The 18,921-nt window shown below is 40.6% G+C and overlaps 1 long non-coding RNA gene across 1 annotated transcript; it reads left to right on the top strand.

Annotated features, from left to right (window-relative positions):
- Positions 1-13,227: 13,227 nt before the first annotated feature.
- On the top strand, positions 13,228-16,699 carry LOC131574875 (uncharacterized). Its single transcript, XR_009276603.1, has 4 exons — positions 13,228-13,417; positions 13,863-14,106; positions 15,759-15,854; positions 16,563-16,699. It is a non-coding gene; the product is annotated as an uncharacterized LOC131574875 (long non-coding RNA).
- Positions 16,700-18,921: the final 2,222 nt, after the last annotated feature.

Raw genomic sequence — 18,921 nt, 5'->3', positions numbered from 1 at the left:
AAGCAAATCAATTGAAAGGCATGATCTCTGTACTGTGAAGCAATGTCCTATAATTCAGTTTCTGGGTTTAGTTGTGGGACTTACATGTTGTTGGCTTGGTATGAAACAACTGGAATTCACAATTAAGGGGTGTGCTGGGATAGCATCCGCTAGTAATAGAAAGAGGTCTACAGAACAAAAAGAAAAATGCAGCAACACTTTGTGAAAGATGACTCAGGAGACACCTCATTCATAACATGAATGCTTCTGGTGGTATTAATAGTACTTCCTTTAAAGCTATCCCACAAAAATCCCTTCTATCATCCCTAATGCTCTTAATGCCAATTGAGAAAAAAACTTGTGCATTTTTTTCTCTGTATACACTCTTATTATCCATCTTGAAGAGGAAGGAATATCCTGTCCAGGCTACACTGTGCAGCAAAAAAATGGATCCTTTCTAATCCACTGCCTACAGTAAGTAGTTCATATCAGCCTATCAGAAACAAATTAGAACAGCCAAAAAAAGGTAAACATTCCTGAAATGACTGATGCTTTTTCTTCTCTTCATTTATCTGCCTGCAGTTACAGATGGAACCCATTACCACCCACTTCCTCAGTTAGGAAATGGTCCCTCCGTACACTTTGTACTGCTCCTCAGATGGTTGAGTGCATTTATCCAAACAGCTAGCAGTGAATTCTGTCCATGCTGCAAGTCAAATGCAAGCCAGCCATGGAGCAGATGTCTTATGGATAAAGCCATGGATACCCAATGAAAAACACCTGACCACAGCACTAAACTACACAGCACAGCTCCCCTGCTCCAGACCTGAACCAGTTCATACACCCTGTGGATAGGGAATCCCACATCAGTCTGAAAACTGGATAGATGTGTCCCTTTATATTTTTTTTTTTTTTTGTGAGCAGAGACTTGCTGAATAATTTGGTACTCTGTTACTTAAATGTAGACAGTTTATTTCTTCCTATACAGTTTATTTTCTTTCAACACTGTATTAGCTAGCCCCAGCCTAATGTTAGCCTCCAAAAAACTACATCAGGCCTGTGGTTTTTACATAAAAGGTTTTGCTACCTTATTTTCTGTAAGCATAGTGAAGAAAGAGAAGCACCTGGACAGATAGTTTATCTGGTTTGAGGAACATGTAAAATAGAGAATCTTCTTTTCCTATCAATTATTCAGCAATCTCCAGATGTTCAGGTAATTTCTGTAGAACCCTACAAGCTATACAGGAAACATACAAAACCAGCAAACTTTCTGACTGTGTAAAATTACAGCCTGGAGATACCATTTGTCTGAATAACACCTCTAATCCATCCTCACTGAACTGAAGGACACAGACAGTTATTTAGGGCACCCAAAGTTATCACAGACAGCTTCATCTTCATGCAGTGGGAAGGAAGAAAAAAGGATTTATGAGAAGGTGTAATGTGATAAGCACATTTCCTTGCACACATTGTTTATTTTGCACAGATCCTCTTTCTAGCTCTGCAGGCTCTTTCCTCTAAAGCCACTGCCTGAGTGGGCACCTGTGCTGACCTCCCCTTGTGCTGGACACTGCAGACATGTACGTCAGACACAGACACTTGCACGCCCTTGAGCTGCTGCAGAGCTGTTGGGATAAAAGGAGGGGATGAATGCAGAGGCCAAGGTCAGGGCTGGAGATGGGAGTAGGAGGGTGGAGCAGGAGCATGGGCACTGGCCAGTTGTCCTGAAATATTTGTTTTTCCTTCCCAACTTTTTCTGATAAAAATATCCTTCTGGCTCACAGCAAGGACGAAAACTCATTTTTCTTTGGCAAGACACATTTCTGTAGATCACAAAGGCATTCTTTTGTACGTAAACCTTGTACTAAAGAAAGTGACTTCTCTGTCTAGATCTGTGCAATCAATCCCTAATAACACATTGCATTCTAGTCCTAAATTTATGAGTGAAAATAAGCATCTTGACTCATTCACATTCAAAACCTCTCATCCAAAAGACAGGAAAGACTGAATTCCTTGTTTTAATTTCTCAGAAACAGCAAGTAAAACATGAAAAAAAGCATTTTTATCATGCTTCCTTTCTTTTGACAAAGGGCACACTTTGCTGCAAGAAAGCTACTAGGATAGGAAATTACAAATGCAGGTGAACTTAGAAGTTTTTTCTCTTTGCTTTTATTTAAATTTTTCCATTTTTTGATTCTCTAGTACACCACTGAAACTTTTCCAAGACAAGTTCCTATTTGACCAGACATTTGGAAAAAAATGTGTGTTTTTTTGGTGTTTTTCTTCTAACAAGAGACATATAAGATTGCTTGCTGTCTTTCTGATACCTATAACTTTCATTACGGTGCGTTACAAGTATGTATTAAGAAAGAAAACTTCTCTTAAGGCTCAGTGGAAGGGAATTTATACTTCTGAAATATATTTACTGTATTAATCTTAAATACACTGAAGAACTTCTAATCTGGGTGCGAATACAAGTCTTTACATTGTCTTTAAACAGCCTCTATACTTCTTAAAAATGTGTAAAGAAACATGAAGTGTTTGACACCAGGCGGTTGTGTCACCTTCCAGAGGGGCTTTGACAGGTGGGAGAAATGGGCCAACAGGAACCTCAGCCAGGGAATGCAAATCCTGCACCCAGCAAGGATCAACCCTGAGGCAGAAGTACATGGACAGGACACAGCAATGGGTGCTTGCAGCCTGGAAAGCCAAACACATCCTGGGCTGCAGCAAAGGCAGCATGGACAGCAGGTCAAGAGAGGGGATTCCCCCCTCTACACCACTCTTGTGAGACCTCACCTGGAGCACTGCATCCACCTCTGTGGTCATCAATCAGTCACTGAAGTTTGGAAGACAGAAGTGGAGAAATTCCATAGAATATTTTGTATTGTAAGAGACAAAAGACTAAAAGACAAAGGATGTGTCTTTGTGACAGGTGTGGTGACACAGGTAGAAAACTCACAGTGTTAAAGGCATCATCAGCATTCTGTGCTCCTTCAACTGTAGAGAGCATATTAAAGGAAGCAAGTGGAGAAAAATAAATACTAGAATTGCATTTGATACAAGAAATATAGGTGAGACTTTCACCTGATTTCAAGGTAAATTAGGCATACAATCACTTAATATCCATTATCTGTTGATTTTTCTGTGTTGGAGCAGTGCATGGAAAATATCAGTGAAATGTTAATGAGGTTTAGCAGATCAAGAAATCATGACAATGCACCACTGGTGGGCGTTCAAGCAGCTCAAATATAAAGATTTTCAGTAAAGCAAGGCATGTTGAGAATTGGTCTGAGTGTAAACGTGCTACATTTGTGAGGGCAGAGTACAATACTTTGGCTGACTTCAACAGCTAGTTGTAACACACCAGGGAGATACGGTAACAAAGACCTGCAATATTTTTAGGCTGCAGTATCTCCATCAATTCACATGAGGCAGATGGAGCCTCTTAAATATCAAGTGCTCTTTTCTGTCAAGATTCCCTTACCTGTAAAAAGCTTAGCTTCAGTTTAGTTACATGTCCACCAAAGTTTTCATAAGCCATAAAACTCTAATGGCTAAGTACCCTTGAAGAACAAGGGATACAGATTAACTCAATGAGTGCTACTTGCATTCAGAATGATAACAAACTCAAATACTTTACACTAAAAATAAAAATACACAGTCTAATAGAAAAGGCAGGGTATAAAAGAATTAGTCTATTCCTTTGCAGCAAAGAGCTGAAGTCAATTTGTGTGGTTTTCTACACCTAAGAGGAAGAGTTACACTTATGGGGTTTGCTTTCTTTATTCCTTTAATTTCCTCATTTATTTTATTTTTATTAAGCCTGTCCACCTTTCCTGCTTTCTTATTCTTATATCTTTAAACTTTCCTCCTTTTGTTCTGTTCTGTTTTGTTTCTAGGACAGGAGAAAGAGGAGAAAAAACTAGCAAGGACCTTAAAAACCACAGTGTTACAGATTCTATTACAATGTTAGTGCAAAACCCACACATTTTCCTAAGTCTGTCCTCGATGAGGAAAGCAGAAGTACCACAGGACAAGCCATGGTCAATTTTTCCTGCAGCAGCATATTGAAGAGAGCACTGCCAAGACATCTGCAGAGGAGTGTGCAGATCTGGCTGTTCCTACAAGCACATCATACTCATATTGAGGTTTTCAAAGAACTGAAAATTAAATCTGAGTGAACCAGCTGCTGAACTCGCTGGTTAGCTGGATTGTAACTGCTGAGGCAAGAAATACCTTCCACCAGCCCAGCACTTCTGGGCCCCAGTTGGTTCCAGCTGCCAGCTGGGCATAGGCTCACACATCTCTCCACCTGCTTCTGCTCACCTCAGATGAGCCTCAGCATCCATTGCTAAAAAATGGTGTTGTGCTATCTTCTCTCTGGCTCAGCTTCAAAAAAAGAAGTTCTGTAGTTTGAGCAAAACTTGAGTCAAATGAGTTACATATCTGGGACAATAAAGCCAAGAACTGAGAAAATCTATGAGCATAATTAACTGGGAGAGGAGGGATCAGAAGTCAAATATAAAGGAGCATATATATGGGTGCCTAGAAGCCCCCAGAATTAAGAGCCAGTTAAACCAAATATAATCTGACACAATGGTTATCAAAAAGCCACTGTCCACTCTATCCACTCCAAGTGAAAGCCTCAGTACAGCCCATCCAAAACACTTAAAAACCACAATTCAGGTCTCCAGAAATCGTGCTGTTCTAATTAATGTATGTGCATTTTTCGGCATTGCATACTGTGTCTGATTATTTTTCAGAATATGCTAAGAAGTTCCTGGCCTCAGTGTGTAAGGAACAGTTCAATAGTCCCTGAAAAAGGGAAGCAGCAAACAATCCCCACTCTCTGTATGAGGAAAGCTCCAGCTATCACCTAAATTCCCCACACAGGAAGGTGGGTATTTTAGGCAACCTCTTCTGTCTCCTTTAATTTCATCTGCTCTATTTCATGCACCTTCTCTTGCCCCCTCCTCCATCTCCTCAGTCTGTCTTTGCACTTGCAGCACACCATCCCTCTCACACTACATCCCACTCATCACATCTCCAGAATGAGGTTTTCTTTTTTGTTTTCTTTCTTTGGTTGTTTTGTTTCAGTTTTTTAAAAAATAAGTTGCAAGTGCCTTTAATGAGTAAAATAAATGACAGCCATCCTGCCATTCTGACCCCACTGAAAGTGATGGGAAAATGCAGTTATTTTGAATGAAGAAATAAAAACTGAGACGGGGGTCAGGAATAAGGAAATTACATGTAAATTAGGGGCAAGTATCACTATCACTGGACTAAATTAAACTATATGTCACAGAGAAGAACTATATGCTCACTGCTCACTTATGTCATGAGTAAATTTGGTCCAGAATATTTTTTTTTATTATTTATGAAGATGAATAAAAGTTCTTTCAAAATATTAAAAAGCAGTTTCTGCAAGATGTCTGCAAAATGATCACAACCTCAACAAAACCATTTGTATTTATTTAGAGACATGCATTTGTTTATGTGCTACAATGCAGCAGTATTTTGTACAGCAATGACTTCATTTCAGCATTTGCATAAAAAAGTTGCTGAAAGTCAAATTTTAAGGACAGTTAATCCATCTCCAGAATTACATATATATTAATATTCTTATTCAACTCATGTATAAGGTTATAGTAAAACCCTCTTTCCTTTTTATCAAAGAACTTCAACTTGAATTACTTCTGAGATTTGTCCTGGACGTATAAAAGGTTACTTTAAAGTATTACTCGATTGCAAGAATGATGCTAACATTTTTAACTTTATAAAGTTAGAATTTTGTGGTTTCTGGTGTTTGCACTACAAAATTCATCAAGTGAAATGTATTTATTTCAGGATATATATTATTTTAAATATAGGTTGGTAATTTCCATCTAATCCTTCTTCTGTTTTCAGTACGCACCACTACTTTAACTTGGATTTTATGCAGTAAGACCAAAAATCACTGTTTTAACACAAAAAAACCTGTGTTTATCATCTCCCAGTTAAAACACTGCTTTTGTTATGAATTGTAATGTGTAATATTGCAGCTTTATTCAATGCCACCCTAGTAATCTAAAATCAGCATTTCTCCAATGAGTTTCCACCTTTTTCCATCTGAATTTTTCATGCCATGTCTCGTACACTTTGTATAAAAATTTATTTGCCCTTAAATTTACTGAGATGTAGTTAATATGTTCTTCCTTTGATGTTTGAATGATTTAATCATCAGTTGTCAACTAAAGCCAGCATTTTATTATTTCTCCCAAGGCACAAGGAGAGCTATTCTTTTACTTATGTATCAAATTTTGTAGTGGAAAAATTCAGCAGTGTTACATCACTACAAAACTGATGTTGAATCACTTGAATGGATGCATGCAAAAGCAAAGTTCTATGGATCAATCTGTGACAAGTGTTTTTGTACAGATTTTGTTCCATCCTTTCAATCTGTTATATGAAAAGGGTCAATTAAAGCTGCTTTAGAAATTATTGCAACACCTTTACACTGATTTTTCATGAAAAGATCTAGCTTTATTTTTAACTAAAGCTAACTATTAGTCTAGAGATGTGCATAAATTCAAAGAAGAAGAGCAAGGTGTAGGAGCTATGGGCAATGCAGATACCTTGGGGTCAGCTCCTTAAGGTGAGCTTCAGAGAGCTGCCACTGGCAGAGGCTGCTCATCCAGGCCTGAATGCTACAGAAACCCAGAAAAAGGCGACTCTCATGCCTCTGAGCAGGTGATGCTGGATCCCTTGCTGAAATTAAATCCTACTGAGATAACACAGCAGAGAAAAGATCCAACAGCAAATTTTACCTCTCTTTTTCAGAGGCATTCAAAACTTTATAAGGGTGACATCAAACAGCCCTTGCTCCTCCACAAGTGTTAGCTCTGCAGAACAGTTACTCCTGGCTGTGCTTTGGTGTTTTAAAATGCAGTGCACAGCTAGCACAACTTGCAGATGCATTAGTCACCACTTACTCTTGTCAGCAAAGCCTCTGCCAGGTTTAAAGCAAGTGCCATATGAAGACCATTGGATAGAGCCAGTTCTTCACCCTGAAACAGTGCTTGGTTTTAACCATAGCATTTATGGCAGTGAATGAGCTTAACCTCAAAAGGGAGACTGCTATTCATTTAATAGTTGAATAAAGTTTTATACAAATTCTGTTACATAATAGCCAAATCAGATACAGACATCAGATAACAGTGTCCCAGCAACTCAGAATGATCTGCCCACAAGAAGATTTATAGATCTAAATAGACCTTCATTTTCTGCCTTGGAGATTCTGCCATATTAAAAAAGGTGGAGAAGGAGGAATAAAAACCACATCAATAGTAACTAAAAATTAAGAGTGTTTTTGCCAATGGAAAATATTTGTTTGGGGCAGTGTCAAGGAAAAAAAAAGTAACCCTAAGTCTTTTAACATCATTTGAAACCAGATTCTCCTCAGAGGAATGGAAAAATTAAAAAAAAAAAAAAGAAAGAAGGCTGTTGTCCTGAGGCAAGGGATGGAGGCACACTGCAATATTTCCAACTAAAGGTCGCTGCTCCCATGACCATCCTCCTACAAACACATACTGCTGCTCTGAAGCAACACGAGGCTCTGGGCACAAATGAAGCGAGACTAATTCCGTGAGATTTATTTTCCTGTAGAAGAATCCAATCAACGCGCGTCACACTAATACTGCTCTGACTCTATTTGCTTTTAGAAAGCGTGGCTGGGACGTGGAGGCACGGAGCAGGAGCCAGCAGGATTAGAGAGTCTCCTCTGATGGGTAACAGCAGGAAGGCCCCACCTCCTGAATTGGAGCAGGAGAGAGGAGGACATCTCCTCGCTTCTCAGAGTCTTTTGTCGAACACTGCACCAAAATTCCCGGCCCTTATCAAGGAAATGCTCCTTTGGAGCTCATAGCAGTGAGTTCATGGCGAAGCCCACAGTTATGTTAGTACAACTGAGAGGGCTGCAGGAACAGGAGAGAGCAGCCAGGAGATGAGAAAGGGCAAAGCTCCTTGTCTCCAAAGAAAACACACTGCAGAGCACCCTCCTGAGAGCTCAGCTGGCTTCAGCCAGGCTCCTGGCTCTCCAGAACTACTTCCCAGGCCTTGGCCCAGAACATCTGCTCCCTCTCAGAATCAGCTGCATTTGCCATAGTAATGTGAGTTTCACAATACTGTTTTCTGATAGCCCCTCTGCTCTGATATAAAGAAAAAACATTAAAATATACATTAAAAAAACAAACCAAAAAATCATTTGTGCTATGAAGGACAAGTTTGATAATGTGAACCATGATGATTTGACACATTTAGAAGCAAAAATGTTGCATGAAATCAATCATTTGCTGATGGGCTGATTTCACATCTTTGTGGACTGACACAATAGCACAAAGTTCTATACCTGCAATACTCCTGTGTAAATTTGATTAGGTAGGATACAGGGTTGCTTTCCCCCAGTTTGTCCATGGTTTCTCCCAAAGATAGTCAACTTGCTCCTGTCAATATAATGTGAAAACAACTGAAAATGGAGGTGATTTTCTCTCTATACACACACGTGCCCACCAAAGCAAAAGATTATGGAATTAAAAGGGAGGCCATTGGCTTTATCTAGTCCCAGACAGAATAAACAGATTAATGAAGTGAGAGAACACCTGCTGTCCTCTGCCATGCCCTGCCACCAACACTGTGTCGGAAGCAGTGTCATGACTTGTGGTGAGCTACCACAAGAGCTTGCTCTTGCCAGCTGCCCACTCCCTGCTGTCTTGTTTGTGCCAGCTTTTGTGTTGTTCCTCAGAGCTCTCTGTGAGCCAGTGTACCTTACGCAATGCACAGAAACAGCCTGGCAATAACTGATGACACTTCTGTTGTTCTAGTGAGTCAAAACAGTACAGCAGAAGGTGAGCCACTAACCAACAGCCTCTGCCAAGGAGAAAGCAGCCTGAGTGACCCTGCATAGATCATTTTGTCCTTTACCTCAGCTTCCTTTTTCTGAAATGAGGGTCATTTAGAAAAAGGCCTGCTATTAGAAATGGTGTTTTTGTTCTGAGTGTTCACCAGTTGTTTTGGCCAGACTTGTTTTCGTTTTCCCATGTTTTCAGTTTCCTCTGGTCCACCAGAAGCCAGTTCCTTGTTAACTGGAGGCTAAGCAGGAAGGGGTAAGCAGCCTCTTGCTTACAGCATGCCCACTGTCTGTGACCAGCAGGGAGCTGCTCCAGCACGCAAAGCTCTGCCCAGTACTGCACAGCATCTGCTCTGGGGCCCTATCAGCCTCTGCACAGCTGGATCAAGCTCTTCCAACACAGAGCTACTTCTCTGCTGTGTAACCCTGCACAAGGTTGGGCACAACACTGAAAGCTGACAGCTGAAATTCAATGCCTTGGTCTGGATTTTGAACACAAGTCAATTTTATTTACATGCTGTTTAGGTCTCAGACAGATGTTCCTTCTAGAATCAGCACTTTCACAAAGACAAATTTAAGGCAATTTGGATCTTTGGAAGTGGGATAGGTACATGAAAAGAGTGAGAATCCAGCTCCTGGCCTTGCACTTAGCACCTTTCTCAAGGTCCCCAGTTTTAAATTGGAAGCCTGATGTGGTAAGAAACTCCTCATTTGAAAATATGAAACCTTTCAGATTCTAGAAGCGTTAACAAAGTCTTTAGCAGCTACAGCCGAGGCTCTCTCCACCAATGTTTTATGTGTTTTCAGGACACGAGCACCAGAAGTGTTGAGATGGGTCAATAGCAAAGGCTGCTCCCTACACAGAATCTGGTTTTCATCTCCTAAGTGAAAACATTCCTTTTAAGTGAAATCTGTAAATTTCAGATGCAGAGGTATCAGTATTTTTGTTATATAAGAGCTGCAATTTGACCAGTAATTGATAAGTTATTCAAATGATAAGAAGAGATCACACAATTCCACTATAGTTAGAAACACAATCAAGAAACCCTTTCTAGATTTTTTTTTCTTGCTATTATCTCTGAATCTGGAGATTTGACATTTAGCCTTACTGCAGCCCTCCACATAAACCAGACATACCAGAATAACTAAGGTTGTCTTGGATACAAAGAATGCATGGCCTGATACATTAGTGACTGGCCCCTTGCTCAGTACATCTTTCACAGCTTCAGTGCTCTGAATCATAAGGTTCATGCTTGACTCAGAATAGGTCATAAAAGCTGCTTTCATTTTAAGTACTAATTCCATGTATTTCTGCATTTTGTTTGGAACATGTGCAATGAAGAATATGGCAGGAATTCTTCCAAAGGACAAATTTAAGAATACAAACATTTTGTTTTGACAAAGCCATTATGCAACTTAGGCTCAACTCTCAAACACAATTCAAGTTCACATAAGCCAGCTAGTGGGATGTTGCACTTTCTTTCAAACCTCACCAACAACTGCACTGTGTAGTTCTCATTTGTGTGAGATTCAGCACATTTTCTTCTCTCAACTTCATATGGGATTGTACCTGATAAACCTCATTTAGAATTTCAGTATAACTGCAGATTGGCTTTCTAAATTTGCTGCACATATCTCGAAAGCTGAACCTCTTATATTTCACAAATACATAGGGAGGGCCTGGGTATGAGGAAGACTCAAGAAATCATCAACACCAACAAATGACTACAAATAAACAAGAAGGGAGAATTAAATCTGGTTCTTTTAAGACATTTATACTCCTCTTTGAAATATTTGGCAGCCTTTTTGAGAAATGACATTGATGTAGTCCAGGGAGAGTCAATGAGAATGATAAAATTTGATTGTTAACATGCACAGCAAGTCTGGAAAAACATGAATTCCATAAATTAAAATCTAAGCTTTTAACCTCTTCAACTGGTGTTTCATAAAGGAATAAAGCAAAACCAGCAGTATCACTCCAGGGATAGAACACTGCATTTTGCATTGACTGAGCAATAATGGAGCTCCTTGCTGTGGTTTTATTCTGTTGGCCTACTCTATGGTTATATAATACCTCACCTAGCCCTGAGCAACTCTGAGCTCTTTGAGCATTTTTACTCAGATGTCAGCATTCCCCCATTTACACAGATTACACCAGTGTATTATGTCTGCTCTAAGTTCACATCCAAATATTCAATTCAGTAAACACACAGCACACCCAAGCCCTATCAATTACTTTGTCATTTCACACAGTTTAAAGATGAGAAAAACACAGATAAGTTAAAGGATAGACTAAGATTTCTTTTTCTTCCTCTAGGAAGGTGTGCTTTTGTGCACATGTACTGCCATTCTTACACGAGGGTACAGATACCTCAGGAAGAGTGTTTGTATCCACAGTGAGTGTGTTTCCTGTGCCCTGAATCATGTCTGGGGATGCATCGTATTTCCCTTCCTCCCCCCCTTCTGTCCTCACTCTGAGTCTTATTTGATGGCATTTGTTTTACTTCAAAGGGAATTTAGACTGAAAATAACCATATGCTACTCTGCCCAACCCTTTGCTATGGCTGGGTCCTGGTGTCAGAGCTCTGTCATTATCAGGCTGATGACAAGCAAACCTTTTGAAATTCCAGCACCCCCAGGGCAAAGAGCTTCCTACTTCAGCACACAGTCAAGTGTTAAGTGACCCAACAGATTCTACAGGCTGTCTTCTGATGAAGATAGAATGAAATGTTCTGTTCTTCTCCATTTTGCCTTCATTTCTGGCCACCAGACAGCCTCTGCTGCTGCATATTTCCACCAATTCATTTAACTCACTGAATTTTAAAGCTCTACCTTGTCTGCTAAACTCAATAAGCACTAAATATTAAGAGGAAAGGGCGCAGTCATTTTTTTTCAGAGTGAAAGCGTGAAAAAGACATAAGGAAGACATTAAGATTACTGAGGGCACCCTTACACTGAGCAGTGGAGTGTGGCACAAAGATCTTCAAACTGTCACACAATAAATGAGCTCCAGAACAAGCAGAAATGTAACCACATCAGAACCTCATTATTTGTGGGCTAATTACCCTTGCTGAGAAGCACCATATTAATGCAGTTATGGTATTTCCAAGATGTAAGATCCCTGGGTTTGTGGCTAAATCAAATCAAAAATTCATTTCTGTTAATACAAAACTTTTGGCAAAAGACAATATTAAAAACCCCAGACACAAGCCTCATAAGCTTGCCATTGTAGGTATTTTCTGCAATACACAAGGCTAAACTCATTAGGACACAGAAATAAACCCAAAATCTCTGTAATGTCCTGCATAGCAGTCTTGGCAGCTTTGCAGAAGAGTGCAGCTCACTCACTTTCTCTGTTTCACTGTGAGTAAAAGCTTGAACTAAAGCTTTGTCTCCTGCTCTGAGCAAAGGAGGAGAACCATTACATTCATCCTTTCCCACCAGTTCCAGTACCCAGACAACTACTGGCCACAGAGATACAGACTGACATTGTGATGATGATTAACAAATTCTTTGGGGAGGTTTTGGTTTCATCTCTTAATCCAGTACATATTTCACAGAAGCAGTTTCAAAGACCAGAAGAAACCACGCTGAATTCCCTGCAGCCTACAGCAAAACAAGCTCCACAGAACCACATTTCAAATTCTCTCCCAAACTTGGCAAAGAAATAACTTGAGGAAAGGTGCTCCTTTTTCTCCCACTCCTCAAAACAAATACTCTGACCACTGTGTTACAAGGGTGGGCTTCCAGGGCTACCACCACGTCCTTTAAAATTTGTTTCTGAATTCATTTTAAACAAGTTTCATCAAATTAACCCCACTACCACTATTAACCGATCAAATACCATTTCTGTCAGATCACACTGTTCTCCTCAAACGTTCATACAAATATATCCTATGTCATCATTTTAAGAAACTTCGAACTGCTTGGTTTGGACCTGCTTCTTTGTCCTGTAATTAGGAGCAATGACATTTCAATACCATAAATCCATCATTAAAAAGATAAATCAGCTTTTACTTCAAGCATTCAACTAAATTTTTTTTTAGCTGACAGTAATCCCAAAGCCCTCAGGTGTGAGTAGTCATCAGTTTATAAAAAACGTTTACATTACATGTCTGCTCATTTCCATGAGTTCCTCCTGAGATTAAGGTAATGAATCCATACAAGCTGAAAAGAGCTTGGGAAAACCTCTCAGCTCCAATATTCACTTGTGTTGGATGTACTTGAACATGGTACATTGTGATCATTCACTCACTTTTTCATCCACCTCTGTTTACCAAGGCAAATATTGCTCAACCAGAACTTTTTTGCATCAACAGAAATAGTCTGACTTGTTTCATTGTTTGTGATACATTCATGGCTTCTATCAGAGCACAATAACATACAAGAGCAGAACAAATCAACGACAAAATTAGATGGAGCCAAATCATCTCTAGCAGCCACTTCTGCTCGCTTGAAGACAATCTTACACAGAGTGCAGCCTGTTCCCTGCCTCTGTGCTTCCCAGGGACTCCTCAAACACACATCAGGAATGAGATATGGGCTAAACAGGTAAGCAGCAAGGTCTCAAATGCTTCTCTCCTTAGAGTTCCCAGCTCTAGTCCTGGTGGTGACTGGGGATGAACTTTTCTGAGGATCTGCCTGTTGTGTTGGAGGACAATGCCTTTCATTCACTCGACACATGTAACATGAAAATTAAACTGCCTGCCTAAAAAGTACCTATAGGTGCTGTTTAGGTGTTCCTTAACCTGTCCAATGGTCTCCTGTCAGGAAAGGAGAGCCAAGAAAGGCAACCTTTAAGCTGCAGGGTGGCCCTGTGCCAGGAGGGGTACCAGAACAGAGGAGGGTTACCTTGGACACGCAGGCACAGGACACACCTTTGATTCAAAATTGTCCAAAAAGCAAGGTTTTCTCTTAAACTATGCTTATTTACCCTCTCTGGAGTAGAATTGGTTCTTATTGAGCCCCTTTTCTCTTTATCAACACGGTTTTTCAGCAGTTACCCCGGTGTGAAGCAGCTCTTCGGGCCCTGCAGACTGTTCCTGCTGTTGAGCCGTGCCACCTTCTGGCTCTCCCGAGAAACACATCCCGCCTGGGAGCCACCTCCCAGTCCCTCACTCCTGCTCAAAGCATGGCCCTGTGCTTGTCTCGGCTGTTCCCACCCCGACTCTAGATAATTTCAGTAATAACTCTTCCCACAGTGAAGTTTTTTTCCTTATACACAGACAGAATTTCCCGAGGTAACTAGTCTGCTGCCTCTTGCCCTGTCCTTGTGCATCTCTGTGAAGATTGTCTCCACCTTCTCCAGAAATACCTCTTAGTATTTTATATTTAATATTTAATTAATTTAATATTTGAAGAATATAATTAATTCCCCCCAAACCTCCTTCCCTTCCCTTCCCTTCCCTTCCCTTCCCTTCCCTTCCCTTCCCTTCCCTTCCCTTCCCTTCCCTTCCCTTCCCTTCCCTTCCCTTCCCTTCCCTTCCCTTCCCTTCCCTTCCCTTCCCTTCCCTTCCCTTCCCTTCCCTTCCCTTCCCTTCCCTTCCCTTCCCTTCCCTTCCCTTCCCTTCCCTTCCCTTCCCTCCCCTCCCCTCCCCTCCCCTCCCCTCCCCTCCCCTCCCCTTCCCTTCCCGCACCTTCCCTTCCCGCACCTTCCCTTCCCTCTTCCAATCTTCTGGTTTCTGTGACTTTTCAAAAAGGATAACATGTCTTTGCAATGATATTAGCAAGTTCTCAGCACTCTGAAATACACCCAAGGAGGGCCCACAGATCTTTTTCTTCTGTATTTATCTCTAATTTGTACAGACAGTCCCAAATCAACTCAATACTACTATTGGTGGTGTGCTGCTCCAGCCCTGCTCTTTAGCACAGAGCTAATGCTGGTGGCTACACATGTACATAGATGTCAGAAATACCTTATTTAAAACCTTGATAGAGCAATTCCAAAGCATTTCATGGTTTGTTTAATCTCCTGCTACTGAAAACAGGCAAGTATGTAAAAATAATCTGTTCTCATTAATGTTAAAATCAGCTTTCAAGTTTGGGTAAAAAAATTTAAGTGATCTGAAAAAAAAGACTTTACAATGATTTTTGGTTGCAATCTTAAGGTCATTTGACATCTGTTACTTTGATTGTTTGGCATTAATATGAAGATATTCTTTACACCTGATATATGCAAATGTATATAGTTTACATTGTTAGCTTTACTTGTCTAGGTAACTGCTTAAGAAATTCTGCAAAACTTCAGTGATTTAAAGATGGCTTAACAGGATAACAGATATGTTAAGTCCATCCTGCTTTCAGAGGGAGCTCGGGTCACAAAAACAGTAGACTAGTGCTCATAGGAGAGTACCAGACTGCTCCTGCTTCCTAAATGTCTGTAAGGCAAGTCTGGCCCTCAGCTGCAGCTTTGTGCCACCAAGAACAGGACTGATGAGAGCTTCAGACAAAACAGATTCTCACCTATTCCTGCAAGAGGTACTGTTTGCATAATGTTAGCAACCATCAAAAGCAGCCACACAACAGCCCAGTTTGAAAGAGACTTTCAGGGGTCATGGAATTCAACCTCCTGCTCAAAGCACAGCTCCAGCTCTGGGCAGGTGCATCATGACACGAACAAGGAGGGCTGTGGTTGGTCAGCCTATGGAGCAATATCCCATTTCACATAGAACTCATCTGGCACACTGTAAACAAATGGCTAATCCTAAACCAGAGTAAATTAAATGTGTGTTTAAACATATTTCAGTGATCATATTTTAAGGGATTTGAGGCTAGATCCCACTAATAACCCTTCATAAATAATTAATTATTGTGGCAGGTCCCCACAAAGTTCTTTTGGTTTTATACCCTGTATACATAAGTTCTGTCCGTCAGAATTTTTTTAATTGCACAGAACAAAAGACTGATGGAACAAGAGAGCTTCAGGGGCAGGAGGCAGATGACTTTGCTTCATGGAGTGAAATTAGACTGCCACTTAAGATACAAACCAGTAAGTATAATATTGCAAAGATCTTGCATGTCTTGTCATATGAGGAAAAATACATGATACCTTTTTTACTGAAAAGTGAGAGCTGAAATGCAGGATAATTTAAAACACCATTTAAAATTATGTTCTAAAATTAGAAGGCAGAAAATATTAAGATTATTAGGACTATTTTCCTGAGTACTTGAATTCTCTCTTTCACTGGTTTCCATTACACCAGGATCAGGAACCCATTCCATCCCTTAGCCCAAATGACTTGCTAAAATGAACACCAAAAGGATACATTATAGATACCTATATTTAAATACATTGTGTTGATGGAAGTATGTTCAAATTTTTTATGTTTACATTTTTATCATATTCAAATAAATTACCTGACTCATTTCAGATTGCTTTTCATCCTCTGTTTGTGTGAGAATCACCTTAATCATAAATTATAAACACCAATATAGTGTTTCACAACCGGTTTAATTAACTAAAATGTACTTCAAGTGCAGTGGATTGAAAAAGGTCAGTTTATCAAAACATTCAAACTTTAAAAATGTATGTCTCATCAGGAAGGTGAAAAGAATTTGTAAATAGTGAGAGATTATTGGTTTTGCAGGTCTATTCACAACTTAGAAGTCATAGAATTAGTAGCTCTTGCCCTCTACATCTACTTTATTTGGAATGGAAAAGAAAATTTGTGTTATTCCAAATTCTGTGTTGTTTCAGAGCTCTGAATAAACAGCTCAATTGGATTAAACAGTTCACCTGAAATGAAGGAAAAAGCTCTCCCTGAACCTGAGTGAAATAACACTTTTAAAAGGCATTAATAAAAAAGGGTTTAATAAAACTAAAAGGTATGGCTATGAAACAAAGGGGTCTTTGGCCTTCTTTAGCAGGAGAATGCCAGCATAGCTTGCTGCAGCGTCCTTACGGAATCAGGCCTGCTCCTGGGGGCAACACTGGGGGAGATGATGGATGGAATCTTTCCTCAAAGATATCCAAGCAGCAGAATGGGAACGCTTCAGTTTCCCACAGCTCACCAGACTGACAGGTGCCCACCCCCTGCCTCTGCCTCTCCTGCCTCCTTCCACCCCCCTTGTGCCCTGCCATTGCCTGGCCCAGGACTCTGGGACCTCCCTGCCAGCTGCCCAAGCCCTGCTGAGGGCTGCACAGCCATCAATTTTAAATAAACAGAGCGTTTGCCTGCTCGGGCTGCTGCTCCCATCCCTGCCTGTTCCTCTGCGCCATCGCCCCCATGCTGCCCAGCCTGCCCCGCCAGCTCTGTCCCTGCTCTGTCCCAGCCACCATCCTGCCCTGGTTCCTCCACATCCACACACCCCCTTCCCAGCTCACCCCTGTGGCTGGTGCTGCTGAGGATACAGAGCCAAGCCCCAAGGAGAAGCATTTCCCAGCCAGTTTGTTTACTTCACCCGGGTGGAGGACACGTTTCCGTGTGTTTGGGAGTCAGGAGCTTCACCCTGAGCTCACCATGTCTGAGTTTCTGACATGGCTATTTCTCCAGCCACCATAGATTAGCCAAATTCTTCTCCAAGCTTCCCCTGTCAGGATGTTGTCCCTTTCCATTTTAGTTTTCCAGCTGCCCACTCTCCTGAGCAGCGATGTTACCAGGAGGGAAGGAGCCAGAGTTCCCTACTGCCAGAAAATGCTCGCCACCATATCCAAACCACTGTGCCAGAGAAGGAAACAGAGGCAGCAGCTAGAGAATGCTAAGGAAAGTACCTCTAGCCTCCAGGATGTCCTAGGCCTTTCTGCCAGTTTCCAGGAGTTTGTGTGTTCCTTCCAACTCAGGCTATTCTATGATTCTGTGATTCCATGAAATTGTCTCACAACAACCCTCCTTCTGAAGGACAGGGAAAGTTTCCAAACCCAGCTTCTGAGACCTGTTGGGAGAAAAAACCTTTTATGTTTGTCCCTGTGTTACAGAAGGCAAAGAAAATGCAACTCTCCTCAGTACAAGTATAATTTCAAGTTTGGAAAAATAATCAGAGATCCTTATATCTTTTATGTTTCTTCAAATCATAGAGAATAAATGTTTACAGCTGATTCCACATGGCTTTTTATTTTCTTCCCGGGAGAAATTAGATTTCACAGTTGAAGGAATTGAGCTACAGCCAGAAAAAAAGGGAGGTTATCATACCTTGCAGAAATTTGTATACAGCACGAGCCACTCTTTGCACTTTCTGCCCTGAAGAATCATCCATCCCCTTCAGCACAACCATGCAAGCATGACCTGACTCAGCACAAGAGACTCTGCTCACAGAGGAAGGGCAGCCTGTGCAGAAAAAAGGCAGTACAACACAGACATATTTTATTCCTGGACCTGTAACCTAGTTAAAAAAAAAAAAGAGAGAGAGAAAGAAAAGTTGAACATTTCATCTGGCATAATTTCTTCTGTTGTGGTTTCTTTTCCACACAGAAAAAAAGTGAAAAAAGCAGACCATTGTACAGTGGATCTGGACAGGAAATACTTTAGTTTCACTGTCAAGATTTTTTTTTAGAGATTGAAATTGTTTTCTTTCTCAAATTGTAATGAAAAGTCGAAATCTGGGTAATATTTTTTTAAACTTCTGCCAGAGCACTGCAGTAATGAGGTGACTTATACATGCTGCAATGTAAGCAGCTGCTCCTTCAAAGGCTTAATACTCTCCATTCTGTTTCAGAGAAACAAGTGATGTATAGGCTTTTTTGAGTCTTTCAGGTGTTTCTTTTCACCTGTACCTTTAACCTTCTATTGTACCCTTAGAATTAGGTCATGTGCTTGCTACAGGCCCACAGACAAAGGGGCAGAATGCATGCTTTCAGATCACAGGGTGAACCAGTATGTCATTCACTCTGCAAGGGCATATCCACAGACACCAAGCACCTAAATTGAACAGATTATTTTTTTCAGTTAATTACCTTAGAATGAAGAGCATGTGTCTTTTATCAAGAAAACAAAATTTTAACGATTATATTTAAATGTACTCATAATTCCATTATATAAATAAATGTGATGAATCTTGTAGGATTTTACTATTTCATAACTTGTATTTGATATATTTAACATCTCTCCCTGCATTTCAAT

This window comes from Poecile atricapillus, chromosome 1 (assembly GCF_030490865.1).
Source record: "Poecile atricapillus isolate bPoeAtr1 chromosome 1, bPoeAtr1.hap1, whole genome shotgun sequence".
Taxonomy (NCBI): domain Eukaryota; kingdom Metazoa; phylum Chordata; class Aves; order Passeriformes; family Paridae; genus Poecile; species Poecile atricapillus.
Note: the sequence above shows the minus strand (reverse complement) of the source record. Positions and strands in the feature narration are given on the sequence as shown.